Here is a 15,153-nt window from a genome sequence, read left to right as displayed (position 1 = left end):
TTGGACATTTTCTCCTTCTGTGTGTTCTTCAAAGGTAAAGACACCTTTCCTGTCATCAGCATGATAAGCATAGCTCTGAGTGACAGAAATGTAGTGGATGTTATCGCCAGAAATATTGGTGCCTATGGACTTCAGACAGCTCCTCAAGGCTTCTGGGGATCTAAGTTTATACTTACTGGTAGTTAGGAGTCTAAGTACCTTGATGGATTTAGCCCTCAATCACGGAGATAATGTTTGCCTGGCACAATGCAGTGTCATACAAGGATATCCAAAAGAACTCCAAGGCAGATTAGGAACCACAATCAGAACAGCACCCTTAGCGTTGCACTCCTGTATCTCCTCCAGGTATGAGTCATACTACTCATAGTAGTAGTTACATAGTAACATAGTAGTGTTAGTCCAGTAACTCTAGGAAGCTGTACAAAGAGATCGTAAATCTGCAGCAGATTCAGCCTTGAAGCTGTGAAATTTGGGACATACAGAAAAGGCACAGCTAGTTCAGAATCAATTCTCTGTGAATCAGAATCAATTCTCTGCCACTGAAGGCAGATGCAGCCCCAGGGGCGGATATGGGAAATGCCCTTTTGTAGTATGAAGAAACATTTTTGTGTCCATGTAGTTCTATTGTTTTAAATGGCAGCTGTTTATTTGGTGGGTTGCAATGTTAGAAAAAAGCTGGGCAAATAAGTCACTGGGTAAAGAGCAAGCAAGGTACTGAAATAATCATGGGGGTGTTTAAGTGTCTTCAAAATCCAACTCCACACTAACTATGGAATACAGTACATGTAAATATGTAGCCCTCATTTATTAAAACCTTGTGCCTGTAAAGCAGAAGCTGCTTCCATGTCCAGTAGAGTTCCTGGGACTGTGCCCTGGGTGGCCTTTAGCAGAACATGGGCTCAGACTTCGAGACAGATACCAGTACTTCCCTTCTTGCATTACCTTGCCTTTCTCAAAGGTTGTTACATCTTGGTTTGGTTGATGTTCTTCTACAGGGTATGTCAGAGTAAGGCCAATAGTGTTTTGGTTTGGTTGGTGTTCTTCTACAGGGTATGTCAGAGTAAGGCCAATAGTGTTTTAGCAAATGCTGAAATTAGTGGATATCTTCCTTTATTCAAGAATATATGTTTCCACAGCTCTAGTTCCATTGTCCGGTATGCAATTTATATGGCCTTTTCAACTGCAGAATTTTGTCAGGTAAGTAGCAGATGAAAGTGGACATCCTGTAAATTTTAGTGATAATACAGTTTTTTCCTATGTTCTCTAATTTTCATATTCTGAAAACAGTCTGATAGTCTAGGGCTAAAGAAATTCATAATTTGCACTTCTATTATGCTGGCTCTGATGCTATCTCAGAACCAATATAAAATCCAGACACACAACTTAATAATAGAAATATAATGCTACTATTCTACGAGTTTGGGAACTCAGCAGTGAAAAAAAGGGTAGGCAAGTTTGCTTCTAATTTGGGTGTTACAAATATGCAAAACATATTGATTAAGTAGTTAATCTAGTTTATGCACCTCAGAACTCCTGGTGAAATTGTTACACAGAAAAGAATCAAATAACTTGCTGTAGAAGACCTATGTCAGGACATGGAATAATTCCAGTCCACCCAACTGCTAGTTCTGTAGTTTAAATCAGGAGACATTTGCCTCAGATACAGGCCAGCAGTGAGCACAAATAGACTTGGGTATTTTGATGTTCAGGGCTATAGTTTAACCTGGATTAGAGTTTCCAGTAAATGTAACAGACCAAGAGATTTCACATCCAGCACTCGATTTGACCTATCTTTGATGGCAGCCAATAGTGATGGTTGTAAAACGACCTGCATGATAGAAATTCACAGTACTATTCAAATTTCCCACGGACAAATATCTTCTTCACAGTTATGACAGGTGGTGTCGGTAGTCTTGACAGATGCATCAAAAATTTAATGATATGGAAGTTACACCATTGTGGTGTTCTGATGCACTGCCTAATGAGAAATCTCTGTTGGAGCTTGAAACTAAGTGAGTCTTTAACAGGCAAAGCAACAAACAGAGCTTGAAAGGCAGAGTGAAAGAAACATGTCTGCTTTTCTTTTTTGCTAATAAAACCTCTGACTAGCAAAACTATTCTAATAAAGCATTGTACAGGAGTGCCACATCTACACAGAAAGCTCTGAAATCTGGATCTCCTTACAGTTAAGCTCCTCTCTAGGGTGGTGGAGTAGTATATTTTGGGTAGTCCTTGAATATTTTGTACTGTGGAGAAGCTCACTCCAGACATTTTCAAATGCCCATTTGGATCGTCCTAGTGGAACTGCTTTGTTAGAAATTGCCTAATGATGTGACCATGAAAATGAAGCCTTCTTACATATATGAAAAAAGGAAAACAGAAATTTTAGGATTCCAAAATATTAGTTCTTTTTAAAATAATTTATATTTGTCTTTATAAGCAATTTGGAAGCAAGTATTTAATTTAGTAGTTTTCAAAAACGTGTAATGTTTTACTTTTTTTCTTGAAAAATTTAACTGCAGCATAGTATTAAACAAATAAATTGTATTGATTAATGATCAAGCTAGTAACAAGTTGAGCATACAATCCCAAATTTCTTTTGTGCATGTGTGTTTGGTTTATAAGTATTCTGTTTTGTAATAACACCAGGAAAATTGGTTCCCAGAAATGAAGCTGAAGCACTCTCTCCCATAAACACAGAAAGGAGAACTGATGACTTAAAATCTTTGGTCTCAGTTCATTTCATTAAGGAACTCTTAAACTTAGGAGGTACAAAGTTATATCTGACCACATTTACCCAAATGATTTCTCCGGAGCTTACAGTTGTCCATCAGGTGAAAGTATAAGGACAAAACACAAGTAGCCCAGGCTTTATATATACAATGACAGAGTATCATTTCAGGGTTGTTTTTCCTTATTTGTTAAGAAGGACAAATGTATTACGGAACAGAACAATATTCTCAACAGCTGATAGACTTTTTATGCCTTCTTCTTTGTATCTATAAAATACTATTATTTACAGTCCTCTGACTAGTCCAGTGGAGCTTAATAGCATGTGATAATCTTTATATGGATTTTTTTATATATTTATAGCTATACATATATATATTACTGTTTCAGAAATCTCATGTGTTTTAAGTCCTAAAGGAGCCTAAGAATTAGCTGCAGAACCTGTTAAGTTTGCATTGAAGACTACTGAAGTAGGTCTGTATCTAGAAAAGGATGCCTCAGCTCAAAATTATGATCTGAAAAACCTCAGTATGCTACCACCTGATACCAGTGGTGCCTAATCTTTCTCTTCCATTTAAATTCCCGCAGGAATGTGCCATCAAACCTGTCTTACGCTGAATAGCTCTGCATCTAGCCTTGTCTTCTTTTAGAAACTGGGGATTTCTATAAGTTTCTTGGAAGCCTTCGCCCAGCAGGTATTTTCAGAGAAGGACAGATAAGCCTAAAACCATAGCACATGACCCACCTAAATTTCAGCATGTCTTTCAGCATTGTTCAGCGTGACTTACACCTGAATTCTCCCCTTGGAGCACACTCTAAGTACACAAATATCTACCCTGCCAGACTGTCCAGGGTGAAATTGTGCCCTCCTGCCATGGCCCAATATGCCAACAGATGTCCCGTTTATGGAAAGACACTTGTTTTTGTATGTAGGTGCATACTGCAAGGTACCGCAAGGCCTTACAGGAAAAGCCCTGCTCAAACTACAGCAAATTTGTAATGTAACATGCTACAGATTCATCTTCTTTAAGAACAGGTGTCATGATTGTCGTGGTTTAACCCCAGCCAGCAACTAAGCACCACGCAGCCGCTCACTCACTCCCCCCCCACCCAGTGGGATGGGGGAGAAAATCGGGAAAAAGAAGCAAAACTCACGGGTTGAGATAAGAACAGTTTAATAGAACAGAAAAGAAGAAACTAATAATGATAATGATAAACTAATAAAATGACAACAGCAATAATAAAAGGATTGGAACGTACAAATGACGCGCAGTGCAATTGCTCACCACCCGCCGATGGACACCCAGCTAGTCCCCAAACGGCGATTCCCTGCCCCCACTTCCAAGTCCCTATACTAGATGTGACGTCCCATGGTATGGAATACCCCGTTGGCCAGTTTGGGTCAGCTGCCCTGGCTGTGTCCTGTGCCAACTCCTTGTGCCCCTCCAGCTTTCTCGCTGGCTGGGGATGAGAAGCTGAAAAATCCTTGACATTAGTCTAAACACTACGTAGCAACAACTGAAAACATCAGTGTTATCAACATTCTTCTCCTACTGAACTCAAAACATAGCACTGTACCAGCTACTAGGAAGACAGTTAACTCTATCCCAGCTGAAACTAGGACAATGATTTAACCCCAGCCAGCAGCTAAGCCCCACGCAGCCGCTCGCTCACTCCCTTCCCCGTGTGGATGAGGGAGAGAATCAGAAGGGTAAAAGTGAGAAAACTCATGGGTTGAGATAAAGACAGTTTAATAGGGAAAGCAAAAGCCACGCACACAAGCAAAGCAAAACAAGGAATTCATTCACCACTTCCCATGGGCAGGCAGGTGTTCAGCCATCTCCAGGAAAGCAGGGCTCCATCATGGGTAACGGTGACTTGGGAAGTCAAACACCATCACTCCCAATGTCCCCCCGCCGCCGCCTTCTTCCCCCAGCTTTATATGCTGAATGTGACGCCATATGGTCTGGAATATGCCTTGGGTCAGTTGGGGTCAGCTGTCCCAGCTGTGTCCCCTCCCAACCCCTTGTGCCCCCCCCAGCCTCCTCGCTGGTGGAGTGGGGTGAGAAGCAGAAAAGGCCTTGACGCTGTGTAAGCACTGCTCAGCAGTACCGAAAACATCCCTGTATTATCAACACTGTTTTCAGTACAAATCTACAACATAGCCCCATACCAGCTACTATAAAGAAAATTAACTCTATCCCAGCCAAAACCAGCACGATAGGGTTCCCCCGAGATGAAAGGTCCAGAGTATTCAGACACCATGAGTGATACCCCAGCTAAAAACAATGCCATAACATGCCCAAAGCCATTCCATGGTACTGCTTACGCTAAAATGGCCCTACAGGTGAGAAAAGCCTTGGGTTACCGAGAATGGGCTTCCTCATCACTTATTCTTGCACGGTATAAACTCTTAAATTCTTGCTTTTCCTCATAGCTGCAACCGTGAGGAGTCTTTCTGCTGATCTGTAGGATTTTTAGGTGCTATTATTAGCTTACTGGAATTAAACTGCTGTTAATATGAAAGACTTAAATATGAAACCAGTATAGGGTGATCTAAAACTAGGATAACTTCATTGTCTTGCCAAAAATCATATTCCAGTAAGGCCTGTCATGTGTTGGCTATGGGTATGAAGAAGATAGTGCTATGGGAATGAAGAAGATAGTAAGGATTTAATATCTAGGAAGTGTAGTACTAATGCTATAAAACATAGTAGCACTGCTTTAACAAGAGAGAGTAGTTAATCTATCAAGATCCCGTCTCTTCCAGTGAACGCATGCAAGAAGAACCCAAAGGCTGACAAACCAAAATGTAAAATTACAGATCTCTCAGACGACTACAGCAGAGATGAACTTGCCAATATTAAACTAATGTGTCACAGGTCCATAAGTACTTTGCTACTTTCCAAAGGGGGATTTACCACCTAGTTCAATAACGGAATGGGTGGCTGGAAAATGGGCTGTGCTCAGTTATATATATATGCTCATTGTCTACCAGGAACTTGGCCATAACCTCAAATGGCATTATAGCTCTGATAGTTATGCCTCCTGCCCTACCTTGCCTTTATCATCAACAAGACCAAATCACATATATCCAGGTTACCTTACGCTATCGGCCTTAAAAAAAAAAAAAGTCAAAGTCAGATCCAAAACCAAAGGCTGATCCTGAACCAAAGAGCAACAAGGAAAAGCAAAAAAAGAAAGCTGGAAAAAGCTCAGACCTTTGGAGAGTTTTTAGTTAATAATGTTAGAATGTTTTAAAAATAAAAATTTTAAAGCTTTTAAATTTCAAGGAAAAAAAATACAAAATCCAGTCATTGGCAAGAGCAGAAGCCACAAAGAACATTTTAGTTCTGCTAGTTAAGACTAGCCACAATTTTAGGCTAGGGTTTAACATTAAAAAAAAAGGGGTAAAATTTAGAAATAATTGGTACAGAGGTTGACTGACAAATCAAGTTCTTATGGCAAGCATCTTTGTATTAAAGCTGCTTCATACTAAGAATTAGGTGATGAAAGAAGGGTTATGTACTGAAGATGTATTTGCCAAGCATTGAACTCCATATCTTCAGGTGTACTGGGACTTCTTCACAACCTTGCATCTGAGGCTTGGGTAAGAGTTATCCCTAGCAGGTTAATGTAAAATTAACTTGTTTTCTGTATTATGATTATTTTTCTGATAATTTTACTTGAATTTGGCTTTGCCTTTCATTTCAGTAATAATAAAAATGCAAGATCTCCCCTCTCTCCCACAAACATTGTCTTGTAGTCTTTTTCCCACAGGCCCACCTATGTCTTGACCCTGAGTTCCACCTTTGTCCAGGAAACACTGCAAATCTTTATGCTGGCTGGAGTTAACAGAATGTTTTCAACACGATGACTCAACAGAAACTGCCTTATTCATACATATTTTATGCTCTGGATAGGAGGATAACACAACAAAGTAGCTCAGCTTCTATAAAAAGAGTTTGAGGACCTAATTTTCCTGTTTGTTAGTCCAGTTTTATGCCAATAGAATTTCGGTAGCGTACAACATGAATAACACCATGGTGAATCAGTCTCTGAGATTATACCCCCTGTGTGCAGATACATTAGCTAGCAGCTCTTCTATTTTCAAATCTTTTTATAATCAGGTTGCCTAAGACTGTAAGACACAAGATTTGTAATATTTCCAACAGCCTACACACACACAGAGAGAGAGAGGAAAAAAGCTATAAAGCACTGGTAGCACTGATGCACTACCTTAACCTTTTGAATATGTGATGTTTTGTTTAGTGGTTATGTTTTCCATGGGGTCTTAAACTATATAAAAGAAGTAAGCAACCAGTAAAATCAGAGAACTAGATCTTTGATTAATGGGAATTACCTGTAAGAAGCAAAGCAGATATTTTTCCTCCTTTTTCAGCTGAAGAATAGCTTAAGTATTTAAGGAAAAAAATTAATAGACTATCTTTCATCCCAATCCTGATGGTAACGGGTAGATAGACAGAAGAGGGTAGATAACATGCTTAGCTTTGTAAGCAGAAGTAACAGTCCCCTTTCTTTCAAGACATTCTGCTGTTCCATTTACAAATATTTTATAGTAAAAATACTTACCATTATGCAAGCATTAGGAGTATTACTTGTATACTATGATAAAAAATTAATTAGTAAGAAAAGCATCTCTGCCTGCAGGCAGGCACTGATAGGAATCTGGCTGGCTCCTACCTACATGTTTTAGCTGACACCGATACAGTAAGAGTTAGCCTAAATGTTGAATGTTTGTCTCTTCCTTCTGTTTTCCTTCATTCAACTTGCTTATTTTCTTTATTGCATGGAAGCCAATGTGTATAGAAGTGAGATTTTTTTTTATTTGTTTTAATTTGCAATATTTTCACTTTTCGAGTGCCTGACAGACACAAGTGACTTACAGAGCAAAGATTGAGGAACAGTGAACTAGAGACTAGGAAGCTAAAGGGAATGAGGTTTAGTTCTCTTTTGAAATGCATAAGGAGTGCTGAAATCCTGATATCTCATTCTTGAGAAAGATTGCAATAGTCACCAGAAATGGTACATATATGGTAGAGCAATCAAGTGAAGCCAAAAAGTGACAACCTTCCCTGGAGTGAATCAAGGATAACAACTAGAAATTATAACAAGTTTTTGATGCCAGTTGTGGAATTTCCAGACATCACCTGGAAAGAAAACCTGACACAGAAAAGCAGGCAGGAGGACAGAAGGAAGGCAAACATAGCCCAAGCTCTTGTTAAACTGAATTGGCTTGTAGAGGCTTGCAGTTTATCCATCAGCCAAACACTCAGTCGTGCATCTGAAGGAGGCAAAATTCTGTAGCCAAACATTTCACTGAAATGCCAAAACCAGCACTTAGCTGAAATGTATATGCAGAGGGTTTTGTTTTTCTAGTTGCATTCCAGAGTTGTAGTCCAGCTGTTCTTAAGTATACTGGGTGTATTGCCACAGAAAAGTGGTTATAAGGTAATATTTTTGAGGCAATCAGAAGAATGGTACCTCTATGAAATTTCAAATGTGAAATTTAAGATACAGCAATTTTTAGCTGGCCTGAAAATGACAAGAAATGGAAATACTTTCATCAATCAGGCTTAAATGCATGTAAAAATTATTTATGATATGCTTACCAACAGATAAATTATCCTGTGGTGAAATGCAGAATTTGTTTAATAGGTAAACCTTGCTTTAGCATCAGAGTGGAAATATATTTTGGACTGCATCTGGTCCTTGAATTGATTCAGTCATGGAAAAAAAAAAACCTAGCTGGTTTTGGAAAAGCAATCAATTATCTGTTCTGTGACAGAAAAAAATATTGCCACATTTAACATGTTCTTGCATTAAGAAGCCTTTAATTGTAACACAGTAAAATAATTGCCATTAAACACAGAGTTTATGTCACTATCTAAGCAATTCTGCCATAACTTGTAAAAACACATGCATTTGGGAAACACAGGGTCAAAAAACCCTCTCTGCCTGAATTCTCATTACAGCCCGTTGCTCCCCCTTACTGCTATTAGCCTTTCATAATGTAAAACATTTCTTCATTTCCAACAGATAATACTTTCAGTCGAAAGGTAATTTTTGAAGTCTATTACTTGCATTCTTAGTGAAAAGTACAATGTAGCATTTTGTTCTAATATGCTATTGAAATTGTTTGAGTAGACACACCATGGAATCAAATACAAAATGTCAAAATGGTTTCCATTAACTATGCACATTTGCACTGCTTCAGTTAATGGGCATGTTTTTGTTCTTCTCCTTCATCTTTGCATCTATAAGATGAAATGATTCAGTTAATGTAACTGAAAAGTACATTGAAAAGGTAGAGCAAATTACAAAAGCGTCAAACCACAATTCCACCCACGTACTTTATTTCATAATGAAGTTTAATAATGACTAAAATTGTCTTCAGATTTAAACATCAGTCATTTCTGCAATTGTGGTTAATGTGAAAAATCTCACCCACAGTAATGTTTTAGGAAAACATGGTAGAAATTGTACATTATATTTTATACTGAGATGTCATAATGAAACCTTAACTAGATATCATTGAAATACATAGTATGTTAAAAGCAATTTGCTACTACGGGCAGCACTGAAACAGGGACTATGTCCCCATCAGCATGATAACAGGTAGGGAAGGTTCTTTTTATGTTATAAAACCTCTATTGTGCTTCACCACCATTATGGTGAGAGAGTCTTTGATACTAGGTATCATCTAAAATACTGTTATAATATCTAAATTACTTGTTTTGTACTGATAGTGTCATAAAATAAAGAGTGTTTTATAAGAGTGAACATCAATGAGAATATTATTTTCTCGGAAGGACACAGAATGGATTCATCTTCATTTTGAATACAGAAGTCTCTTACAGCAATAAGATATTTTTGAATGGTTGCCTTTCCTACCCTTGCCTTGTGAGGCTGTGATATGCCACCAAATCCTTAGCCCCTGAGCAGGCCATGTTTAGCAGCAGGATCCCTGAGAAGGTCACCGGGCTGCCTCCTGCACCCAGGCAAGTGTTTTAGCAGCACCAACTGGCTTCACGATTATGCAGGTTCCTGCTGCAAAGAGCAAAACAGGGGAGGAGAAATGTTCTCGCACAGCTCTGTGTCTGGTTCAGAGAGGGCTAAACATTGTCCTTCTCTGGCTGAATGAATTTTTAGACGTTGAAATTTAATTTGGGTCAAAGTTGGATTAACTGCCATGGAAACTGTATTTAAGCCACTCTTAAAAGAAAAAAAAAAAAAAAAAAGAAACCCTATGTTCTGCATATTCAGGTTCTCTTAGTGTCTGAATGAATGAGCTCTCCCGATAATTAAATTTAAAGCCAGCCCTGCACGGCACCTCTCTCTAAGGACAAGAAGAGGCAGCCCAGGCACAGGGCTGGGAGGCAGAGGCGGCTGCCGGCCGTGCCCCTGCCCAGGCAGCTGCTTGCCCCGGCCTTCTCGCCCCTTCCTCACCCACTGACAACGTCAATCCTACATTTGTTAGGGTTGTTCTTAATCCTCGAGATTAAATTTTCTGGCACTGGTCACCAGATGGCAGTATTATATCATCAACCCCTTTCTCCCACGGACCCCTTAAATCGCAGAGCTAAAAAAAATGGGTTTAAATGGCCCATGGCTGGTGCCACTGAGCAGTGGTTCAAGCTGCCCCCAAATCACAGGGCTTGTAGCTTGCTAGGACCAAGCTTGGAAAAAGCATCCTGTGTCCTTCTGTCGTCCTAAGGCAAAAAAATCCTAAAAGAGATGCTACGTGGCCCAGCCTGCAATTTCTAAACTCAGGACTTTCCACTGAAGATGCTTCTTACATATGGTGAAGGCTTTTTTTTTTTTTTTTTTTGGGGGGGGGGGGGGAAGCTCTGTGTTTGTGGTGTTATATATACAAATTCAGATACAGTTAGTCTCACAGCTGTGCTAGAGAAAAGTCAGGCTTTTTCCAAGACTGAGCAATTGCCACTTCCACTAAATTTGATGTGCTGCTAAATATCAGAAAGACTAAATAATTTATTCTAGCTTGATTTATTTACAGTATATATTACTTCTGCAGAACATAACTTTCTATAGACCGCTGTACACCTGAATTGTGGATGACCTAAGGAACCGAACGCTTGATTATCTTGCCAGCTGTCTGCTCAGACTCAGTCCCAATGCTATTCAAGTCCAAGTTTCTTATAATGGACTTTTTTCTTTTCCAGTAGGCTGTGTGGTTAACTTCCTCAATAAATTAAAATGTACATAGTTTAGATGTCCATAAACACTGGGTGAGTCACACACAGTGTCTGGGATGGTGCTGCAGTATCCTCTGGGACCACGTTGCAACACAAAATATGTGGCCTCCACTGTTAGACAAGTGGCCACAACATGCAGCAGGTTTGAAAACCCTCCCTTTCTGCCTCTGCTTCTCTGCAGTTGCAAAAGTCTGTAAGCAGAAATAACACCAAAGTTCTTTCTATATGTGGCAAATACACATCAGATTTAAAGTCCTCTTTTCATTCACTTGAATGTCAGTTTTAAGGGAAATGTCTAGGACTGCAAAAGCAAAGTAAAAAGACAAGCAGTCAGATGGCCTGCAATCCTCCTTATGTGATTCCTGCAACACCATCACTATGCAGATATAAGAAGATCACCCGCTGCCAGTGATATTGGACCATAGCATGGTATCATCAGTACTGACGTCGATGCTTCTTTTTTGCAGGTCTGTGTCTTCTTCAGACAGTGATCAAAAAATGACAAGACCGTCATTCCCAACACATCATGCATCATATGCTTCCTAAACCTGGTGGACATAAACTGCAAAGATGATTAGGCATTACCTAAATTATCTTCAATACTTTGGCATGTGAATCCATTCTCACAGGTAATGCCTTAAAATATCATTTTTCCCTCTGCACAGAGGAATGTCACATGGCAGAAAGCACCATGCTCCTTAATTACCTGGATTAATTTGCCAAGCTATAGACTAGTTCTGTTAAGTCACACCCACAAGGTTTTATGTGTACCCACAAGTTTTTATGTGTACCCACAAGGTTTTATGTGTGCCCACAAGCACAGCAAATAAGACACTGCTAGTTACTCAGTTTTCACTGTATCCTGGAAAAATTCCTTGCCACTGCAATCTATGGATCATAGCTATTGTACTCAGGTCATTGGTTTTGTATTCTGCTATAGTAACTAAAGATACTATATTCAGGGCTCAGCACCACATGATGAAAACTGGCCTGGGTTGCTATCAGCTCCTCCTGCTTCCCTCAGGGAGTTTGTGTCAGTTAGAAAAGTGTTATTCCATAAAATAAAGGGAAGCGTTTCTAAGTTCAAAGGTCAGGAGGGAAAATTCAAATGCAAAACATCTTATCACCGTCCTCACAGGATGCAAACTACTGCTAGGTACAGGCAAGAGAAGAAATAATAGTGAATGAAAGTAACCCCCTTTGGGGGATTGGTACATCAGGTGCCAGTTACTGAACTGCAGGGCAGACCAAGATTCAGAGATGCCATACCGTCTACACAAAAAAATTAGGTCTCCTTTTCCACAGATGTGTTTTGAGCAAAGTCTAATCTATCAGATAGTACTAATAGGAGACTCTGACATTTGCCCATATCTAACTCAGTATCACAACATAGCTGATATCATTGCAGCAAAAGTAGGGTAGCATTGATTGCCATTAATGCCTCTGGGTCGAACCATTTATTATTTACTTATTGAGCAGATCTATACAGAACAAGAAACTTGTCTTTGCTCCAAGGAGTTTGGTATATGTTCCACTGGAAAAGCAAGTAGTATATCTAGATTTTATTAAAACTTATTCCCTGCTACTACATGAAACAATTAAGAAGAGATGGAGTCAAGCTAAAGGTACTGCTGGCTTACTCTTTTAATGCAGCAATGCTTAGGAACCTTGGGGGTGGTATACTTATCGGAGCTTTACCTTCTTGTCTTCAAAGTAGAATAAGAAAGACACAGAAGAAGAGAGATGAGTGTAGTGGCATTTCTTGCCTTGAAGCTGACCAACAGCTGAAGCTGAGAGTTGTGCCAGTGCACTTTTCCATTGGAACTGTCTGATCTGTTTTAATGGACAAGTGACAGCTCTGCTAGACAGTGCAGGAGATAAGTGTTTTAAGAGGGACATGAGCATAGAAAAGGTAATATTTTCATGCATAAGGCTGAGCAGGAACCCCTTTATTAGTGATCAGCATGAAAAAAAATACAGAAAAGGGAGAAGAATAAAAACATGCAGGTAGAGCTAAATGTGAAGATGGAGACAGAGAAGCAGAGAAACTGGTGGCACAGGGATACAGCTCTGCAGCAGTAGAAAGAGATCTACACTTTCTGCAATGAACGGGAGCCAGCGAGAAGACGTGAAGAGGAGAATCGTTTCATGATGGAGGACAGATGAATCAGAAAAAAATTTCCCTTCCTGCCTTTTATTAAATCTATTTGGTTAAGTAAGGTTTTTGTGCCCTTATTTGTACTATCAGATAGTCTGAGGAACCTCTGTCCCCCCATAAGCTTACAGAAAATCCACAGAGCTTTTTCATGTTTTTGGAAGCTATTTACCAACATATATTTTTGCAGTGGTTTGTAAATGCAGCTAGGCATAAGGAGCATAATACTACCCTGTATCTAAGGGTTGTCCGTTGCAAAGGTGAGTAGGAAGTTCTCATCTAACACACTGCACACGTAGACACAATCCTCCTTTTGGAGCCCAGACAGACTTTACACTCATGGGTGCTTCTTAGACTTCAAAGATTGGGCATGGAAATCAGCTGCAGTGCAGAAAGGGATCTATTTTAAACATATGTCAATCAATCCCATTTGCTGTTTGGAGTCTGTACATGGATTTTCATGTTTTTTCTTGGCTGTTAAAGTTGGTGCCAGAGTGAAGGCATTTGTTTTTCTAACACAATGTTCTATATGCGTGAAAGAGGACTTCAAAAGTGAAACAAAGCTCCTGTTGTCAGAATAAAATCATAACTTTGCTGAGGACCTAGCCGAGGATGACAGACATCAGCTGCTAAAAGGTACTGTTGTTACTCCTCTATATCAAATGAAAATCAAATTTGGAGAGTTGAAAGCCTTCAAACCATCCCATTAAGCTATTTTTAAATGGAACTTAGATGACATCCACAAAGGTAAGTGGTTTTTTTCTGTTTTTTTTCCCTGACCCTTTCACACAAAAAGAAGCACAGAAAACAACCAAACCAAAGAAAAAAAACCACAGTGTGGAAAGTGACTCTTCGTTTTGGCTTAGATGGTTAGGTGACATACCCAACACCTGGTGACATCCAACATGCTAAGCAAACATTTTCCTTCTAGGTTGTGTGCTGGTGATTGTCAAAATAATATCTGAATAGACAAAAAATGTGACAGGATGTATACTGTGCCAAATGACCATTAAAGAAAGATTAGTAAGCTAGGAAGTAATGTTCCAGTCTTTCTTAATGTAACCTAATTACATTGCCATAGTATCATATATAACATTTAGAAGAACTGTAAATCTAGAGGATGCTGATACTTTGTTTTTCTTTCTCCTTTTTTTGCTTTTCCTAAACTCTTTAAAACACGTATATTGTTCTCTACAATTTGCCTTTGCTTCTCATGTCTCTAGAGCAATCCTCCTATCAGAACAGTTTTCCTCATGATTGGCAAGAAAAGTTTTTTTCTCAAGTTACTTTGAAGTGCCATTAATGATATATTAGAGAAAGATTCTTCCCAAGTAAGAAATACGACTGGAGATTATAAGAGATGTCATTGTCAAATAGCTACAGCTGCTTTCATATCCACTCTTGGGAAGACTTGGTAGGTGTTTAATGAAGAATATCTACTCAAAGTACCCCTACATCAACTTCTAAACACCATGAAAAAATAATATACAGAGCAGTACAGCTGACTCAGAGTTTGCAAGCCTGGCTGCTTAAAAAGAAGATTTTTTGAGGTTTGTTTTTTTTTTCTATAAATTACTATTGAAATAGTTGTTATGTTCCTTGCTGTACTACTGTTAAGCATCCAATGTGTGAATCTGGCTGAACATAATCATAAAACAGAGACAAAGCCTCAAAGTAATGGGAGAGGGACAAAAACCAAATTACACCAGGGTAGTGCAGTCAAAAAGAAACACAAATGGGCATCCTTCTTACAATACAGATTTTGTGAAATGGTGGAAATACTCCTATCATTTATGATTTCCTGAAGAATGGACACCTATTTATAAATGAATGGCTCTGTAATAACTCAGTGACACCTTCATAAATCTCACCAATGTAGAGCAGTGTGTGACACATCTGATGAGAAATGTGTTTACTCCTTTCGGATTAAAAATAGAAAAACACAATAGAACAAGTTCATTGGCAGGTTCAGGTGGCCACTTAGTATATAATAGAATCAGGAAATGAAAGTGCCCTGTGGCATGGAGA

This window comes from Aquila chrysaetos, chromosome 4, assembly GCF_900496995.4.
Source record: "Aquila chrysaetos chrysaetos chromosome 4, bAquChr1.4, whole genome shotgun sequence".
Classification (NCBI taxonomy): domain Eukaryota; kingdom Metazoa; phylum Chordata; class Aves; order Accipitriformes; family Accipitridae; genus Aquila; species Aquila chrysaetos.
The sequence above is the reverse complement of the archived record's forward strand: the minus strand, read 5'-3'. Positions refer to the sequence as shown.